We start from the raw sequence: 18,882 nt of genomic DNA, 5'->3' as shown, positions 1-18,882 counted from the left end.
TGTTTGTGTTTGTATGTGTGTTCACATGTTCATTCCTTTACTTTGGAAACATTGCTAATAATAAAAAAAAGTTTTGTTTTTTTATTTGTTTTGCTGTGGAATATGACATACTTACAGCTGTTTTGTTCTTGCATTACTTTCTGTAGTTTAGGTTAGTCCTGTCTTCTATTATATGCAAATCTACAAGCGCAGCCACTCAGTACGTTTTAATATCTTTTCAAAACTATTAAAATTATGTAAGGCCTCATAATGTAAAGCCTCATAATCTCAGCTGTGCATTTATTAGTTACTTCTATACTGGAAACTTTTCATATACTTAACATGCATTTCTGAAAACCAAAAAACACTATATTATCATGCACATACATACACATATCAAATGCTTGGGCTAAAATATCATCAGAGACAATACAGCTTTAAAGGCAAACCAAAACATCAGATAATATGATCTCCATATCATCAACCACTGAACAGCAAGTTAAATACACACTGAGTGCAATGGTTTCCATCATTGTGACTCATAACTATTTACCAGAAGAACCAGTAGTGAGGACAACTATTAAACTTATGTTGTGACTACTATTGAACCTATGTTGCACAATGCATGATTTGAGGGTTCCAACATTCTTGTTTCTTACAGTTTCAAATAGTTATCAAGACATACTGTACAGAACATGACATTGGTTTGGAACTCCAATCACCTTGTATCTGATTGTTTGTGTGGGAATGAAGGTCTATTCATATTCTGATTAAGAACTTTTGTATTTTTCATCTCATTCAAACTGTCTTTTATAAAACATTATACCTGATACCAGACTGATCTTAACTTTAATACCCTAATGTGTATTACCCTTTTTGAGAGGGTGATTGACTCACCATATATTACATCGGCCCTGAAGCCGACAGTGTAATCCTCAGTTGTGTCCTCTTTGTCCTGTGTGCTTCCTGCACCTGTGGCATTTCTCAAGCTATGATTTGGAATTGTCATATTAATGCTTTTTCTGACCTCCGGGGCCAAGGCATCAATCTTTGAACAGGGAATAGATTTGTGTTGGACACCTGGAGCCATTCACTCTACTAAGATGACCTATCCACTTTATGACACATGTTTCAAAGTGGGTGGTAAATTCCAGGACATGGAGGGTTAGTTAAACTTCCCAGTTGATGGCCAATGCTTTTGTGAGACAGTGTTTGTAGGATACTTCACTGCTTTATGGTTATAATTTGCTCGGGAACCTTTGGTTTCTGACTTTACATTTTTCCAGCAGAGGAAGGTTTTAAGACCGCAGACAAAAACTAAACCGTGGTTCTTTTCTGCTTCCAAGCCCCCCCCCCCCCCCATCCTAACATTGCTGTAAGGTAGGAATTAACCCTTGTTTCTCTTTCTGAAAGGACATTACTGTAGTGATGACCAACCATATTTATTTAGATATTGGCATGCAACTAATGCTCTCACAGCTCTTTAAAATGGACAGTGACTGGTTTATTGTCTTGCTCAATGACAGAGTGAACACATCGGCTGCTGAGACAGCGGATTGGGGTTTGAGCTCTACAAACATTTCCTGGAGACACAGCTGCTCCAGAGGTTAAACCTCAATCAACAGAACCAAATAATTAAAGTTTTCCTAGTACGAACCTTTGTCCCAATCCCATACTGCAAGGTAATTCAAAACTACCCAGTGTCAGAGGGGCATGCATGCTATACAGCAACCATTTTGTCCCCCCCCAAAAAAGGTTTATTTTAAAGTATATCAGCCACTGTAGCCCTACCATAATTGTATGATATCTATGATTACCTTGTAATTTTCTAAACAATAATAAATAATAAAATGTTTATGCTATTTCAAGCATATGCGTTGCTGGTGTTTAAATTTGCGTTCTAATTTATTTACTACGTCCCCGCTGTCAGACATTTGCTAATTGGTATATTTCCCACATGCGCCAGGTCTTGATACAGAAATGCATTTTTTATTTGAAATGGCAAGATTAGCCTAATAACATATAACAAAACATGTTCAATTATTTCGATTTGTCATTAGAAGTAATCAGACTTCCTTTGTAAGCAACACTAACGTTAAAGTGCAAAATGAAACCAAAGTGAGGAAGACTCTGAGCTTGAACTGGACATTTGGTTTTGTGTGGTCTAATAGAACACCAACTTGATGTCATCACTGGTCTCAGCTTTCCTTGATGCCATCACCGACCTCATGTCTGTCTCATTCACTTCTTGCCCATGTAGCTGTGATCTCAGAAAAGACATGTTGTTAAAAAAATATTATGTAATATATTTTCCATTTTAGTTTTTTTGTAATAATAATATTAAGAAATTAATCTGTTGATATCAAGTGGCTCCCCCTGCACTTCTACCTAATGTTAGACCTACCTAAGCTGCCCTACCTGTTGCCTTCTCCTGTTTTTCCTGATCCACCATCCTCACACCTGAAAGAAATAAACTCACCGTTAAATATAGCAGCCTAAATTCAATTCTTAAATCAGATTGAGGATAAAAACACAATAAAGTATATTCAAAAAGTCAGTACACATACTAAAACGTGTTGACATTACTGTTGATGTACACTATTGTCCCAATATGCAATGCACAAATAAAAAGGATGAGCCACTCAAAACTGAAATTACAGTGGTTAAATCAAATCCCTGGTTCTGGTATGGTCTATGCCACTAGAGAGACTTGGGTTGGTGTTGCTGCAGTGTTATGATATCACCAAAACAATGTGGCATGGACAGAGAAAACTAAAGCTTTGGTAAGCAGCAATGGATGTATGTTTGTATTAGGGGAGCTGGATACCATGTTCCAAGATGGTGCCCATTCATTCCAATTTAGGGTATTTACTGAATATCTTAGTGCATGTGCATTAGCTTCCTTCTCTGGCTGAAAAAGGATCACTTCAGAGTGTTTGCAAAAATGTATTAATAATTTTAGAGTTGTTTTTTTTAATGATTGTGTATGGTGTAAACATCATTTTTTGTGCCAGTGGGAATCACATAACCTACTCCACAACCCAGCGCTGTCCCTTTAGGCTTTGAGTAGCTAAAATGTTCAAAGTGACACAGACAGATCAAAGACCATTGATCAAACTAATGCTTGCACTTTTTTTTGCATTTTTGTGTGTTTATGTTTCTTTCCTATCTTCTTTTGGGCCATTAAGTTCATCTCTAAAAATGTTTTGACTAGAACTCCCATTTATGCTCAATACATCAAACCTGTGACCTTTATGTTACTAGATGGTTAAATTGCCTGGAAGTAATCATTTTCAAGGGATCTATTGTTGGCTGAGCCTTTGTGCATGACAGCTGTGCTTCCAAGGGCTATGGGAACAGAAATGTTTTCTTTTGTTTGGGTGGGAGTGTCAGGCGTAAAAGGATATAATGTCGATGTGAAATATGTCAACTCAACATTGACCGGAAGGTTCTCCTTGGAGCAGGTATTTACTAGAGCACTGTCAGCATATTGGACCAGGCTATAAATTGGTTGATGTAGAATACGGCTGCACAAGTCCTTATGTGTAAGCAATCTCTGACAAGCAGGCTATCCATGCTGGAAAGGCAGAATAGAAGGGTTGGACTTTATGAGGCAAAACATCATTGTCATCATCATCATCGTCATCATCACTGTTGTTTACTACTTTATGCACATCTCTTTAATCATTTTTTGTCACGTCTCTCTGCCCCAATCAGTTTCCGTTATAATTTCCTTGCCTCCTTCACTCCCACTTCTGTCTTCAGCACACCAACCATGTTCAGATGCCTCCCTTATTTATTTTCTCTTGCAACCTCCCTCTTTTTTCATTTATAACCTTCATCCATCCATCCATCCATTTATTCGCCCATAGACATTCATCTGTCCATCCAGCCAATCCTTTATCTTCCAGTGTCCATTATATTTGCCCCTCATCCCTTATCTTGTGTTCACCTGTGCTGTTACGTCTCTCATTCTCCTGCTTCCTCCTTCACCCCCCATGCTAATTTATCTTCTTCCACTTCACTCTTTGCTCAGCCCTCCGCCTTACTATTCTTCCCTTGTCTAGTCTTCATCGCACCATTTTTCAGTCCCTTCCTGCTTTCTTTCTTTTCAATTCAAAGGGACATGCTTTTTCATTCCTTCCGTCCCACAAAAAGACTGATTTTCCAGCTTCCTTTCTCCCTTCTGGTTTTTGGTCTCTTGCCACTGTTACAATTACTTTCCCATAGTGCCTCTTCCTCTTCTCCTCCCTCCCCACCCTTAACCCCACTCTGCACAATGTTACCTCGGTTCTTGCCTTGATCCTTTTCCCCACATGCTTAATTGCAGACTGTATTTTCCTTCTCCTTCCCTTCTTCCATATCTGTAACTTACATCCTTCTCTTTGACTGAGTTTTTCTCCCCTTTTCTTCCCTTTCTTTTCCTGGAAATCATTTCACCTTTAACATTTGCACGTGTTTTTGGTCTTCCAAATGACATTTTTCATTATTCTGCATCATCCCCTCATTTCCCCCTCCCCTACCCTTTTCCACTACCAGCCCCTTACATACTTTAAATAATGAACATGTACTTTACTTCATTCTCTTCTCCTCCCTCTAGCCTGCTGTCCTTTTTATTCAATCCGACATGCCCTCTTGTGTACATCTCATTTGGGGTTGTTAGATTATTTACAGACGTTAGTTACATGTAGTATTAGTAGAGCAGCAAATTTTAAGCCTGCAAATAAAGTATACAAAAAAAACAAGGCAATAGCAATGGCAAGCACTGGTTTCTGTGGTCATCTTTAGGAAATCTTTTTCAGTTACCTTGTTGGGGAATGACTTATACATTAACATATGACAGAGCTTATTTGTGAAACTGGTGTTGATGATTGTAAAACACTATCACAAAATGTTTCTGCCTGCATATTATGCCCAACCCGGTTTCACGGCAATTCGTGAAATGGTCACATTATTTAGATCTATTGATTTATTAACAGGGACACAAAGTTCTTGTTTATTTTGTGGTGGTCAACATGAAATGGGAACATGACCATTTCATGAATTGCCATGAGACTGGGCTGTAGAAGCCTGCTCTTGGGGTCAACAACGGCCACCGGGACACGATCCGCGGCCTCTGGGGGATACAACAACGAGGAAATGAAATGCCACACACTGGCGACAACTGCCACGACACTGGGCTGCTCTGGGGGATGCAACAACGAGAAATGAAACGCCACACAAGGTAGATGGTGACAACAACGGCCGCTGGGACATGATCTGCGGTCTCTTGGGGACGCAACAACATGGAAATGAAACGCCACACGCCGGCAACAACAATGGGACAGACCGCCACATGCGTAAGAGATCCCTAATCTCCGGGGTGAAAGTCCTGTGTTGTTTGACCCATCAACCACCCCAACCATAGTTCTTATTTTCGGCTTTTCAATAATGCTTGCTACCGTAATTGTGCTGTTATCACAAAATATGCTTCCCATTAAAACACATTAGTTTAAAATTCGTGCTCACCACCACGAAAAAAAAACGAGAAACTTCTGTCCCTGTACCCAAATTAATAGATTAAATAACGTCACCATTTAACAAACTACCATGAGACTGGGCTGTTATGGCATTGCCTGTGAAACAAGAGAAAACAGTAACTGCAAAACAAAACAATAGCTGCTCAATTAATGTGAAAATAATAATCTTGTTCATACTGTAAGGTCAAAAGGGATTATTTAGGTTTTGCTTTCAGTTTGGTCATGCAAAACCACCCACCAGTGAGTAACACAGCAGATCGAGTGCATAGCCTTCAGCATGTAGGAATCAGTGATGTTATTGATTGAGCTTAATTCACTGACTTACACTACAGTAACATTCTTTTGCAAATACTTCCATCACATGGAGTCTACAATGTCCTTTGAGTTATTGCTATTCAGAAGCATATTATCAAGATGTTTCCATAGGTGACAGTCAATTACAAATTGGTAAACAACCTTTTATGTTGATTTCCAAAGACACCATAAACAATACATACAACTGTTTTATTTACAGCCACATGATGGCGGTTTAATCATGTGACCGTTCTATTTAACGTAACAGGCACAGTTTTAAACACGTAGTGAAATGTAAAATGGAGCTGGTAAAGTTTGGGCATAACAAATACTCAGGGTTAGTAAAACTTCAGGGATTGGCTGTAAAACTACTAAAATGAGGATGTAACGTGACATCAATAAAGTTAATGTGTCATTGAAAAGAACTTGGTTAACATAAAATTGACAGTTGACTTTTGGTTTCACATGTGACAGGAACTCTTGTCTCCTGTGAAAGTCCTGTGTTTACTTGACCCATCCACTGCCAGAACCTGCCACCTAACAAGAAACCTAATTGTGGGTCATTGTGAGCTGCTTAATAATAATAATAATGCTTAATAATCGACCCATAAGGTCAACTTCTGGGTGAGATTGGGCTAGGAAAAACAAAACACAAAACCACTGAACCTAAACATCACCATTTCAACCCTTATATATCCATTAAAACATTTACTGTTTGTACTCAATGTACAATAAATGGTAAGGTCCTCTGGGGCAGGTTTGTGTATTATACTTTGGGGTATTATAAAGATTTATGTTTTTGATTTAAAAACCAGCAATGTGTTGTGTATGAGCCTTACCACTGCATGACATATTTATACATGACTGACAAACAAATACATGTATAGTTTATTTCATCAAATGAGGCACAGGAACTTCTTAAAACAGTTGGGCACTGTAGATTTTGTCAACTGTTTCTCAAAAAGATGTAACTTGTACATTTTAATGGGGACTCTTTCCATTTGCAGATTAATATGTGCTTGCTGGATCACCAGACTAATCCTTCAAGAACCATAATACTTTTGTAAACAAAAGACCTATGGTGCTGCAGTCGTAGGAGACACTTAAATTGCTGTGCCTTAAATATTACAACACTAAGGATCGCACTGTTTTGTGCCACTTCTAAACCTGATTTGTAGCAGCCTTAATGGCAAAGCATAGTCAAACACAAATTTGATAATCTTAAGAAACACATACACTATTTCCCTGGAGACTTTTATTTTTTATTTCACATTTTACATTGTCAGGGTTAGGCAATCAAGAGTAGTGTCCAGACAGGACAAGCAAGCCATTCAATGAAAATAACCGTTCCTTGACCCATGTGACACAACTGTCAGGTCTGGGCTCATCATTTACTTGACGGTTTTATATTCAGTAAGATTTGCTCTCTCATGTATTTGTTTTGGGCAAGGGTTACTCAGAAATATCAGATTGACTGCCATCTTGATCTCATTCACTCTAAGTATTTTATTTGTAGCGAACAGTGAAATGATTGTGATGACAAATTTATTTTCCCCAAACTGTCCATAACATTTTGGTTTTCACATCCCCTATATCTCTGAGCTAAAACCATCCAACCATACATCCAAAAATGTATAAATCCATCCATCCACTTCTCTAACCCCCTCTCATCCCCTCATCCATCCCCATACTGAGCCAGCCAGCTATGGCTAACCATCTGTTATTGTCTCAACTTTTTTCTCTTTTTCCTTACTCTCCTTCTATTTCTTCTTCTTCCATTTATTCTCTCTCTCTTCCATCTATTCTCTCTCTCTTGCTCGATTTCTCTCTCTCCCAAAGCCCATCCATGATATGAATGCACCGCTCCAGTGAGCAGTGCACTTTTTTCCCAGACTTCCTGACGGAGAGAGACAACCTTGGCAGAAGACTTTATATAAGCAGGTCATTAGTTTCTCCGCTTTGGACCCCCCACACTCACATGATAATCAGAGTGGCCGCCATGGTGAGAAATTATCCGGAGAAACACAGTATCCCTTTGACATACAGATTGAAAGCACTCCAGACAGAAATGTTATGCAACTGTGACCCTGGTCTCTGTGTGGTGCAGAAGTGAAGACATTGTGGGGCAGAAAAGGGCAATCCGTTGGTTGAAGGGCAAATTAAAACGGCTTTATTTCACTGCCCTTTTAAACTCTCGCTGTGGCTGTGTTACGGGAATGATTATTGACTCTGGGTGAAATTAATGTGGCAGTCTGTGTAGGAAGATGCTTCATATGAAAGCATCTACCACCTTTTATAGTTAATAACTTGAGTAAGTCCACGACAATACTTACACACATGAAGATAGAGGAAGACAACTGTGTATGACACACCCTCACATGTGCACCACCACTACACTCTTGTTTTATGCACTGCTGATTTGGAGTTTAGACCAAAGTAACTTGTCTTGGGTACAGTTAAGTAAAACAAAACTTTGAAAGGTAGGATACGGTGGATTCTGTTGGGATTCAGAATAAAGAAGCAACTGAGTAGGCAAATTAAAAAAAATGAATCACTCAGATAAGCTTCAATCACTTATCATTAATTAAAGCCACATGTATTGTGTTTCTTAAAATGGACATATGGATCATATTAATCCTTCAAACTGAGGAAAATAAAGATTTGATATAGAGACAGAATTGGTGCGCTTCGACCCGTGGCACAAAAGACCATCAGCTGCTCTCCGTTCAGCAAATATTTTGCCTGACCGTCAACAAAACGGACGCCTTATTTTGTTGTTAATAATAATATTCAATGCAATGTATGTGTAATTGCATAGCACATGATGTTGCAGCATGAGTGAACAGATCCTTTATGACTGTAACAACAGCAGCTGGTAAGAGGTGTGGGAAAACCGACTCAAAGTTAACCGAGGAGCAGATGGACAAGCTGGTCTCTACTGGTGGGTTACCATGGTAATGTGGATTTGACCTTATTTGTGTCTAATATTTGTACTGACCCCCCACAAAGCACCAAATCCTTTCTTTCATAATGTTGGGAAACATGCCTATACTTATATGCAAAAATGTATTATCGCATGGATATCAATTTTAACACACAGTTAACGTAGCCAACAACAAAAATACACATTTATATCTGTTCTGCCCACGTATGTGTACACCTACAGTATTTCTAGCAGGATCAGGCAGCAGCCGCCGCGCTTAGAGTCACTGTTGCCGCTTCTCGTTCAACATGCTTTCAAAACCCAGGGGAGGTCTCCTGTGCTCCTCATTAGCATAGGTTCTGTCCACAGCATGAGGCCTGTCATCAATCTTCCACTTAAGATATGCAAACTCGGAACAAAAAAAGAGGAGAAATGACAGGGGACTGTAGGTACATTTTACAGTAGAGTTTAATTCTGGTTGGCAGAGTAGATCTGTGTACTTTGTGAATTGCCATCATTCAATCATATTTCAGTGTTTATTTTTAATGTCTTCTTTATGTTTCATATAGTCCAAAGAGTTTGTGGCTACATGTACAGTAAATAAAGAGATGTCTTTGCAGGTAGCCACGTATGGCTAATATGCATGCAAATGCTTCATGAAGTCATATTCTTTATGTGCAAAAAGGATTTCTATGTCCATTGCAGCCTGTGATTTAAATTTATAAAAGGAGTGTATTGAAATAAACTATACTACTCGTACTATTGTGATACAAGGAACCTTCAGCTACCTTAAATCTGAGCTGCTTAACGTTTTTCCTCCTGGCTAATGAACTCTCTCTTGACTGCATCAGTCTGGTCCTTACTTGTCCCAGTCTCAACCTGCGTTTTTCACGACCTATACCAAAATTCCCAAACAATTAGATTGCCAAATGCATTGACTTCAATAAGGAATTCCTACTACCACGCAGGCAGAATTTTTCCTGCCAACAAAACTATTTTTCTTTCCTGAGTTCATGGAGCCATGAAGCCCAGTTGATGTACAGAGACGCTTTAATGCAAAAATCATGCAAAAATTGTGGTTCGTAATATACTGTTGGATTTATTATTTATTTAGTAAGGTAAGGGTACATTAATTAGCATTTCTTCATGCATTATAAGCATTCACTAACAGTTAATTACAGTTAAATAATTTGTCTAATAAACATTCAAAATGCTCATGTTCATGTTGACTAAGGTATTGATTGATGCATTATTTAGCATTAGTCAATACCTTTTAACTAACTGTTAATGACCAATAATAAGTCTTAATTAACTGGTAATAATAGGTAATTAAGGTGTCTATTATATCATTACTAATTGCAATTTTAAGCCATGAATAACTCTTGAATAGTTAACTTAGGTGTATAATTTACTATTAGTCAATATAGTAAAAAGCCTGGACAAACCTTTAGTAACAGTTAACTAAGACGTCCATTTAAAAAAATTTTATGTCTTGACTAACTGTTAAGAAAAATTAAATAATGCGTCTATTTTACAATTAGTTAATGCAATATTAAGGCTTGATTAACTGTTAATAACAGTTAACTAAGCTGTCTATTTTAACATAAGTTAAAATAAGAGCTAAACAGCACCTATCTGCGTTAATCAACCACCAAAACAAGACTGTTTGTGTGCATGTGTGTGTGCATGTGTGTGTGCGTATGTGTGTGTGTGTGTGTGTGTGTGTGTGTTTGTGTGTGAGTGCTTCTCCTTCACTTGGTCCCAAATGTGGGTATTTCCATACAGGTTTAGTGGTTTGACAGTTAATGGTGAAGTAGGGGATTTGATTTGCGGGGGCATATTGGCAACGGTAATGTTATTAGTTAGCGGTAGACTTAATTAACCCGACCCAGGGTAAGTCTGATGAAAAGTGCTGTGTCTGCCTGGTTTTGCTCTGAGATTTTCTTGCATTGCACAGCGCTGTAAAGGAATAATCTCAGAGATTACTTTATAGTCTACCTCTGTTTAGAAGTGGTAAATGTAAATGTGCTGTATTTATATAGCGCTTTTCCAGTCTTAACAACTACTCAAAGCGCTTTTACATCTACAGGAAACATTCACCATTCATACACTGTGGCCGGGGCTGCCGTACAAGGTCCCACCTGCTCATCAGATAAACACTCACACACATTCACACTCCGATGCGCAGCACCAGGGATAACTGTGGGTTCAGTGTCTTGCCCAAGGACACTTCGACAATGACCGGGGATCGAACCACCAACCTTCCAATTGGCAGGCAACCGCTCTACCACTGATCCACAGCCGCCCGTAGTGGTGGTGAATGTAGGCTATAGCTCACGGCACTTTAATACTACATAGTGTCTGTCGTTTGTTTAATATTTAGTGTTGGCAAAAATGGCTTTTTGTAGACACTGAAAAGCATAGCATCTTTTTTTTGCCAACCTTAGGTTCGTTTCAGTTATCTGGCCGTCCAGGAAATTGAAGAAAAGTAAGTTTGGCATATCCATTCATGTAACTAACGTTGGTAGCAGGAAAAGAGTCAAAGGCAAAAGCCAATGTGTGCTTCTTTTACCGATATACTGTATATTTAACAATACCTTTTGCATTCTTTATCCAAACAACGTCACTGCACTAACTCGTGACCGTAGCAAAACATCTGTCAAGTTTGTTTGAAAGCCATTGGACTAGCAGTTTGAAAGATATGCACATAACACAGACACACACACACACACAGACACACACACACACACACACACACAGACAGACAGACAGACGTTCCTGCAATTTATATATAGATGTTGACAAACGTCTCTTGATAACATCAACTGAGGGTTTACTGTTAATTAAGGTGTATGACTGGTGGATAAAGATGTTTAATAGCATGCACTGTATGTCTTAAGGTTAAAAGCCAAGCCATCTCATTATGAGAAAACTGTTTTATTAGTGTTTATTAAACTGGTATTGTTTATTTACGGGTTAAGGTTGTCCACTTACTTTTGTCCACTATATTTGTCCATCTTCCAACGGTTGACTTACTTTTGGTAAAGGGTGAGATCAGTGAAAAGATTCCTTACTCTCCATGCAGAGGTTTGCTTGTTCCTTTGTCTTCACGTAGCCATTTACTTAAAGCCCAGCCTATATAAATTATTGTGCATGCTACATAAGCATTCCTTAACCATAACTGTTCACTTGATTAATGTTTAATAATAACATAACAATCTTATTAGTACATTAACTAATGTTAAAATTGACACCTTAGTTAACTGTTATTAAATGTAATCTGTTAGACATCCTATTTAACTGTAATCAACGGTTTATTAATGATTATTTATGATTAGGTAATGCTAATTAATGTACCCTCATTGTAAAGTATCTCCGCTCTTTATATGCTGTAAGTGCTGGCCAAGTTGGAGGATGTGTGTACATCAATATTTTTCTCTTTCTTTTTTTTGAAGCGGTGAATGTCATTATGCTTGAAAACATTTAAGAACATAAGAAATACATTCTGATGTATTACATTCGGGTAATCAGCTTGTGTCTTGCTTCATATTATGTGAAGGGCAAGTGCATCCACAGTGACGTATATCTACAGTTGCCTGTAAACTAGATGTTGAGGTCACGCCAAGCTGCTTAATAGCGCTGGTTCCTAACTGGTTCTTAAGTACAGGCTCTTTCTCTCTAGTTCTCTTCTCTCTCTCTATCACTCTCTCTCTCTCTCTCTGTCACTCTCTCTGCTGCTGTAATCCTAAAAATGAATGTATTTTGCCTAAACTGCAGTGTCAGGAGTAAGACTACACTTCACGCTCTGAATGGATGTGAGATTTAGGTGTAACAGTATGTGGTCTATACCTCACTGGACAACTGAGCAACCAGCAGTAGTGATTAGCTGTGTAGTGGGTTTCTCAGCAATATTTGAATACAATTTACCCATTTAGAGGTATATGCCATGAATGTAGACAGTGGGCAAATTATTACCTTCATGCCATCCTATACAATGTTCCTGTGATACTTTTACAGTTTAAATGCTATTGCTATTAAAGATACATTTACAATGACTATTTGAATTGGTGAAATCATCGGTTTCTGGTCGAAATGTTAGAAAAACAAAATAAACACAGCAAATAAAATTAAATGTAATAGATGAAAACAACACAAGTGCTTAAGTTCTTGAGGATCAATAAAAGTAATCAGGTTTAAATGGTACTCAGTAACATCAGTCTTCCCAATTTAATGACCAACAAGGGAGACAGCCATCAACACTGTTTTGGGTGGCATTAGATACAACATCAATATGATTCATCAAGCTCCTTAACATACTCCCCGTTGTCCCTTTAACCTGGCCCGGTTCAAAGTGGCAGGCTCTAACACGTAACCTGTACAATGTTAATCATAGAGGAGCAGGAAGTCTTTTGATCAGCTTTACCTCCATTTTGTTTAAGTTACTTTTGAATAGTTGAGTTTATGAAGGATAAACTCTGCTTTATATTTTCCGAGGGGGCGAAATAAATGTGAGTAATTGTCGTCAGGTATTTGCTACTGCACTTCTAAAGACAGTCATGGGAATTTGAACCTTTCTCCAATTCACTAAGTCATGTGGTGGGTGGCACCAGTATGTCACTTTAATGTTCAATATACAATAAATGACATCCTGGCGATGTTTTATTTTAATAACCTTGAAATTGTGATCATTTTTTCAGTTTATTCTGTTGTGTCATAACAGCAAGTGTTTCCGACTCTTGACTACATTTTACAGCACACTTCTTATCATTTTAATTCAGTAATGACTTTTAAAAGACTCATTGATTTTGCGTCTGCATTTTTTATTCCCATATGCACCGGCATGTCCTTTAAAATGTCATTTCAAGCATCATGAGTGGATTGTGGACTTAAAAAGAAGCAAGGTTGTTTCACACTTGTGTTAGGTTGTTGTCTAAAACAAAGCACAACATCTGTAATGCCTTGTTTAAATAAGATGATTTTCAGTGCATTTCAATTGGCTTGTTGCCCAGGCTTGCCCAGAATCACATCTATTAATTTCTCGTCACTGGTCTTAAAAATTACAAGAACTTCATTACTAAAGTGTAGTCTTCAACTCAGATATATTTCTTACACTTTGTAACCAAACGCTATTTTTTCCCTGACATACACAAGCTATTTGTAATGCTTTCGGTTAAATTAATTGACACAGGAACTTGCTATTTGATATTTGTAAGATATATGTGTCTCAGAGTTGTTTGTAACGTGAAACTGTGGCGAGGAGATAAATTAACACATTCTCATCTTCTCTAAGACAATACAGAGTCTTGTGCAAAATAACAACTCTGAATTTGTTATTCATGTCCACATTCAAACAAAATTCAGATGTGTACTCATGAGTAGTTTGTAGGAGGAGAACACAAGTCTGATGCAGAGGCTGAGATGTGACATTTCACCTAGCAGCGTGGGAGACCCAGCCGTTGGTACTCTGCCAACTTCCATGCAAGCTCCAACTGACCTCTTGCAATAAGAAAAACTTGGTTACTATGGTATCAAGAAGTTGTTTAATGATATGCTGTTGCTATGTAGAGACTTTATACAGACCAAATTTTAAGCTGACAAAGACTTCCCCATATCTCCATGTCTACTATGCCTATAGATTATTTAAACTGCCAAAGTGATTAGAACAATGCTTTGTTTTAAGTGGTGACCAGGTGGTGGTACGTCTTGTTTACAATTTGTTTTTATATGGCACAGAATACCATTTAGCCATGAATATACAGTTCAATGAGCCAAATAATCAATTTGGATAATTTAGGACAATATGAATTAGGACATTGGAATATATTATTTTCCAACAGAGAGTATGTTTACATGCACGCCAATATTCCAATCTTATTCCAAATATGACAGTATTCCAAATTTGATACAGGTCATGTAAACAGCAAATTCCGGTTTGATATTCCGAATAAGGCCTTTTTCCCCAAAATAGCATTTTCTGATTAAGACGTGGGATATTCTGGTACTATTCAGGTTTCAGAAGCATTCTTTGGACATGTATACAGCGCTTTTGGAATATACTTCTCAATCAGGGTTTTTACCACAGTTTACGCCCAGTTTACAGCATCTGACCTGTTTACGGCTCATGGTCAGCTCTGTACGTTGCTATGGTTGCTGTACAAAAACAAATCAGCCAACAGTTTGCAAGGCTGCAGACCAGAGAAGAAGGAGAAACACAGCTACTTTTAAACTTGGTCAAAGACTTGGATATCATAGGTTTTTGGATATGCGCATTGCGCACACTTCGCTATGACAACTTTTCAGGAAGGTGTTTGAAAGGAATAAAAGACAGAGGCTGTGCTTGCACAGTCCAACAAGTCTGCCACTGCTGGAAAACTTTGAAAACATTGTATTTTGTATCTATATTTCTTTTTTACCAGGCCAAAATATTGTTCTTTGAGTCTCTGGGTATATGCATGAAAGAAGACACTGGCAGCAAGCATTCAAAACTCTGGAGTTGCCCTGAATCCTCATGATCTTTCTTTTTTTGAGATTTCTAACAATTTTGATGCTTTTGAAGTTTATATCTTAAACCATATTTGACCAAATGATCATTACATTAAAATGCTTATTGAAGCTCCTCATCTGCCCAGTGGGGTGTTTCTGTTCCAAGAGTGTGTGGAGCGCTAGAGTATATCGACGGAGCTCGTTCGTCACTGATTCTGTGGTTATTTTTATCCGTCCCCCGTGTGCAGGTCTAATCAGAACAGGATGTTCCTCATCAAATTAACCAGGAATAATTTTTCTTGAAATGAGACTGGGTCTGCACATATACCCCACCATGATGTAGCAGACTAAGGTCAAATACACAGGAGGATTACCAAAGCTAAATACAGATCACTGTATTGTAAACTCTCCACTAATGGCTCAGAATCCGATGAGGTTAAGCCTATACTTCTTTTGTAATGGTGCAATAACCAATAATACAACAATAAATGCTAAATAATAAATAATAACAATGCTAAACATTTGCAACACAAATTTATTGTCTGCACTTAGCAATCTTCCAAGTAAATTATGTGGAAGGAGGACCTTTGGGATAAGATTTAAGTCTTTTGTCACAGATATACAATGATACAGTATTCATTATTTACCCCCAAAAAATAAGCATTAATTAAAAAAGTTTGACTTTTAAACACATCTGCAAACACTTAAACAGAATCTTTTGTGTAGTACTTTTTGTGATTCTGTAATAATTCTTAGACAATATACAACCATTTCTTTAAAATATAAATTAAGATAATACAATATTATTGTTAATGTCCATCTTCTTTTGAGACTGAATGCCCATCTGCATTCTGATCAGGTCACCTGGACTCATCTGCACATTTTATTTGTTGCTAAGAAAGTTTGCTCTGTACTGGGATTAGCATGAATTCTAAAATAATTCACAGTAGTGAACAGTTCTGCAATTTTAGCATGAAAACTGTATACAAACACAGTTCAAAACTGAAAAGATAAGCTTATTACCATAATCTCTGCATTTTAGATATGTAGTATTTATGACAGCAGAAATGCATTTTGCTGAAACACATAATATATATGTGGTTACATTTCTGTCATGTTTTTTCAGTTTTACTTCCTATATTGTATGAGTTTAATCACATTTAGTAGATGTCGTCCCTGCTGGTGTATAAGCAGTGTTTTCCTCTTGCAGTATCCTAACTAATATCAATTAAAAGGTAAAAAAGAAAAGTGATACAAATCATTATCCTAAAGAACAGATTCTCCCCGTTAAAAATTATTTTGACAGTTAGAAAGTCACTCCAGCTGTGATGAGCCTCTTCAGATATAATTTACATTTCAAACCGGGATACATTGCATAATATCACTAAACACTGAAATGTTCCCCTTTGAGGGGAACTCGAACTGCGTCGGTTACGACACTATAGGCGTTCCCATAGTGTCGTAACCGACGCAGTGTCTCGTTCCCCTATCTCGGGGAACAAGGGTTACATACAAAACCCGAGATGTTCTCCTTGGGTCGATAAAAGAATGAATGAGGACCCTGAGCATTGCTGGATCAACACTTCAGGCCCATATTGTTCCATATATTCAACAGCTGAAATGTAATAAGCCTGGTGATAGTGCCATTCAAGACGCTCCACACCAAGTGAAACCTCCTAAGCATTGTTTCATGTACTGTACTGCCACTAAGCTGCAAGTAAAATCTGTGTGCATGTCACCACATTACATCCTTCAGAGGAAAAGGAGATGGAACGAAATGAAATAAGATTTAGCCGGCATCGCCACACAAAACACCACCGCTAGTGTTTCTTTGGCTCTTTCACACAGAGAGAGACAGAATGAGAGAGTATGTTTCCCAACGGTGTGACACCCGCGTTCTGGGTAATTGGCTGGCTTGTGCCATGGTGTTTCTCGTCAAGCACCAGCTTGGCATGTCAGGCATGAGAGAGCTGAAGTTCTGCTTGTTCGCCCCTTTTATTTATTCAGCTTTTATCTGAATCTCCATTCCTCTTTCTACTTTTAATATCTCAGTCCTTCTGTTTCCCTCTTTTGTCTCTACTTCTCAGTTTATTCCTGACTATCCCCTCACCTTCCTCTTTGTTTTTCCTTACTGTCCTTCCCTCTTTCCTGCCTTCTGTCTCTATATCTTCTTCTCTCCAGGCTTGACAGTGTTGAAAGTTGATGAATCAGACTGCATGTGACAGGCTGGCATTTGAGTGAATCTGATGTGGTTAATATGGTGCCTGCTGACCGCGCTGTGGAAATCGTTCACAGTGGAAGAGCACTGAGACACAAATACACTTTGGCCTAGATGCCTTAACTCTACGGCAGTCTGAATGCATAGGAGGAGCAAGTGTTTACGTGTGTGTGTAAACATTTTTTGGGGGGTCAAAGGTCAGCAGAATGAACTTCTATTTCTCTGTCCACATGTATCATCCTTTTTAACTAAATATTTAGAGGTCCCACATACTGAATATATTTATTTTTAAATGATAGAAAAACCTTAAGGCCAAAGGCCATGCAACATTTTGGGACAATCTAATTCAAAGTCATTCAAAACATATTCTTGTTATATTATTCAGCTTTCATTATTAATAAATTAATGCTGGGATTCTGTACATATTCATGCATGCATAAGCATCTGTGTGCATCCACACACACCAAGATATTTCCACATGTCAGTCTCTGTGTGCATGTGGTTACTGTGTGCACTCAAACTGAGATTTTCTCTGTGCCTGTGTAAAAACATATGGTGAGTCAGTGTGTAGGAGTGGGAGGAGGGAGAGTGGATAGGTGGTGATGGAGAAAAGCAAGGATTCAGGTTGTGCACCAATAGGTGGCACTCTACCCTTTTGTGATTGGCTACGGTGAACCAGACTAAGACGTGTCTGGAAGCACATGCGTTTGCATTCAAAAGGAAGAGAAAGTTGGATCATAAGATTTCCTTTTTTTACCCAGGCCTCTGGTTATTTCTGCCTGCTGGCTGCTCTAAATGTAGAAGAAAGAAAGCAGAGCGAGAGGAGAGTGTGACTGGGGGGTGGAGGTTACACCATTCTGGGTGGATAAATGGAAAGTTAATAGTGATGGGGTTAGAGGCTCACTTTCCTTTAGGGTTAATGCATGCCTTTATGTGTGCCATTAGGTGTTTTAAAGGTCCCATGACATGGTGCTCATTGGATGCTGTTATATAGACCTTAGTGGTCCCCTAATACCATATCTGAAGTCTCTTTCCCAAAATTAAACCTTGGTGCAGAATTTTAGCCACTAAAGCCAGTCCCACAATCAGCTTTCCTTAGTATGTGCCATTTCTGAGTCTGTAGCTTTTGAGGAGGAAAGCGGGGCAAGGTGGAGGCTGGGGGGGCGGCCTTCACCAACTGCCACTTTGCTCATTTGAAAGCCATGATGTCTGTCTCTCATGGGGGGGGGGGGCAAATTATCTGGGCGGCCAAAGCAGAGAAAGGTGAGGTATCCAGAAAGTGAAGTTTTCATGCCATGGGACCTTTAAGGGGCGGCTTTGGCTCAATGGTAGAGCGGTTGCCTGCCAATCGGAAAGTTGGGGGTTCAATCTCTGGCCCTGCAGTGTCATGTTGAAGTGTCCTTGGGCAAGACACTGAACCCCGAGTTGAATGTGAATGTGTGTGAGTGTTTTTCTGATGAGCAGGT

The 18,882-nt window shown here is 38.6% G+C and overlaps 1 long non-coding RNA gene across 1 annotated transcript in view; it reads right to left on the bottom strand.

The window, feature by feature from the left end:
- The window catches only part of LOC116700782 (uncharacterized), a 15,092-nt gene extending 116 nt beyond the window's left edge, over positions 1 to 14,976 (bottom strand). Inside the window, exons 1-2 of the long non-coding RNA XR_004334729.1 lie at positions 14,551 to 14,976; positions 13,361 to 13,363 (exon numbers count right to left, since the gene is read on the bottom strand). This is a non-coding gene — a long non-coding RNA (uncharacterized LOC116700782). The remainder of the gene's footprint in view (positions 1 to 13,360; positions 13,364 to 14,550) is intronic.
- Between the last annotated feature and the right edge of the window lie 3,906 nt (positions 14,977 to 18,882).

Source organism: Etheostoma spectabile, chromosome 13 (assembly GCF_008692095.1).
Source record: "Etheostoma spectabile isolate EspeVRDwgs_2016 chromosome 13, UIUC_Espe_1.0, whole genome shotgun sequence".
NCBI lineage: Eukaryota > Metazoa > Chordata > Actinopteri > Perciformes > Percidae > Etheostoma > Etheostoma spectabile.
Note: the sequence above shows the minus strand (reverse complement) of the source record. Positions and strands in the feature narration are given on the sequence as shown.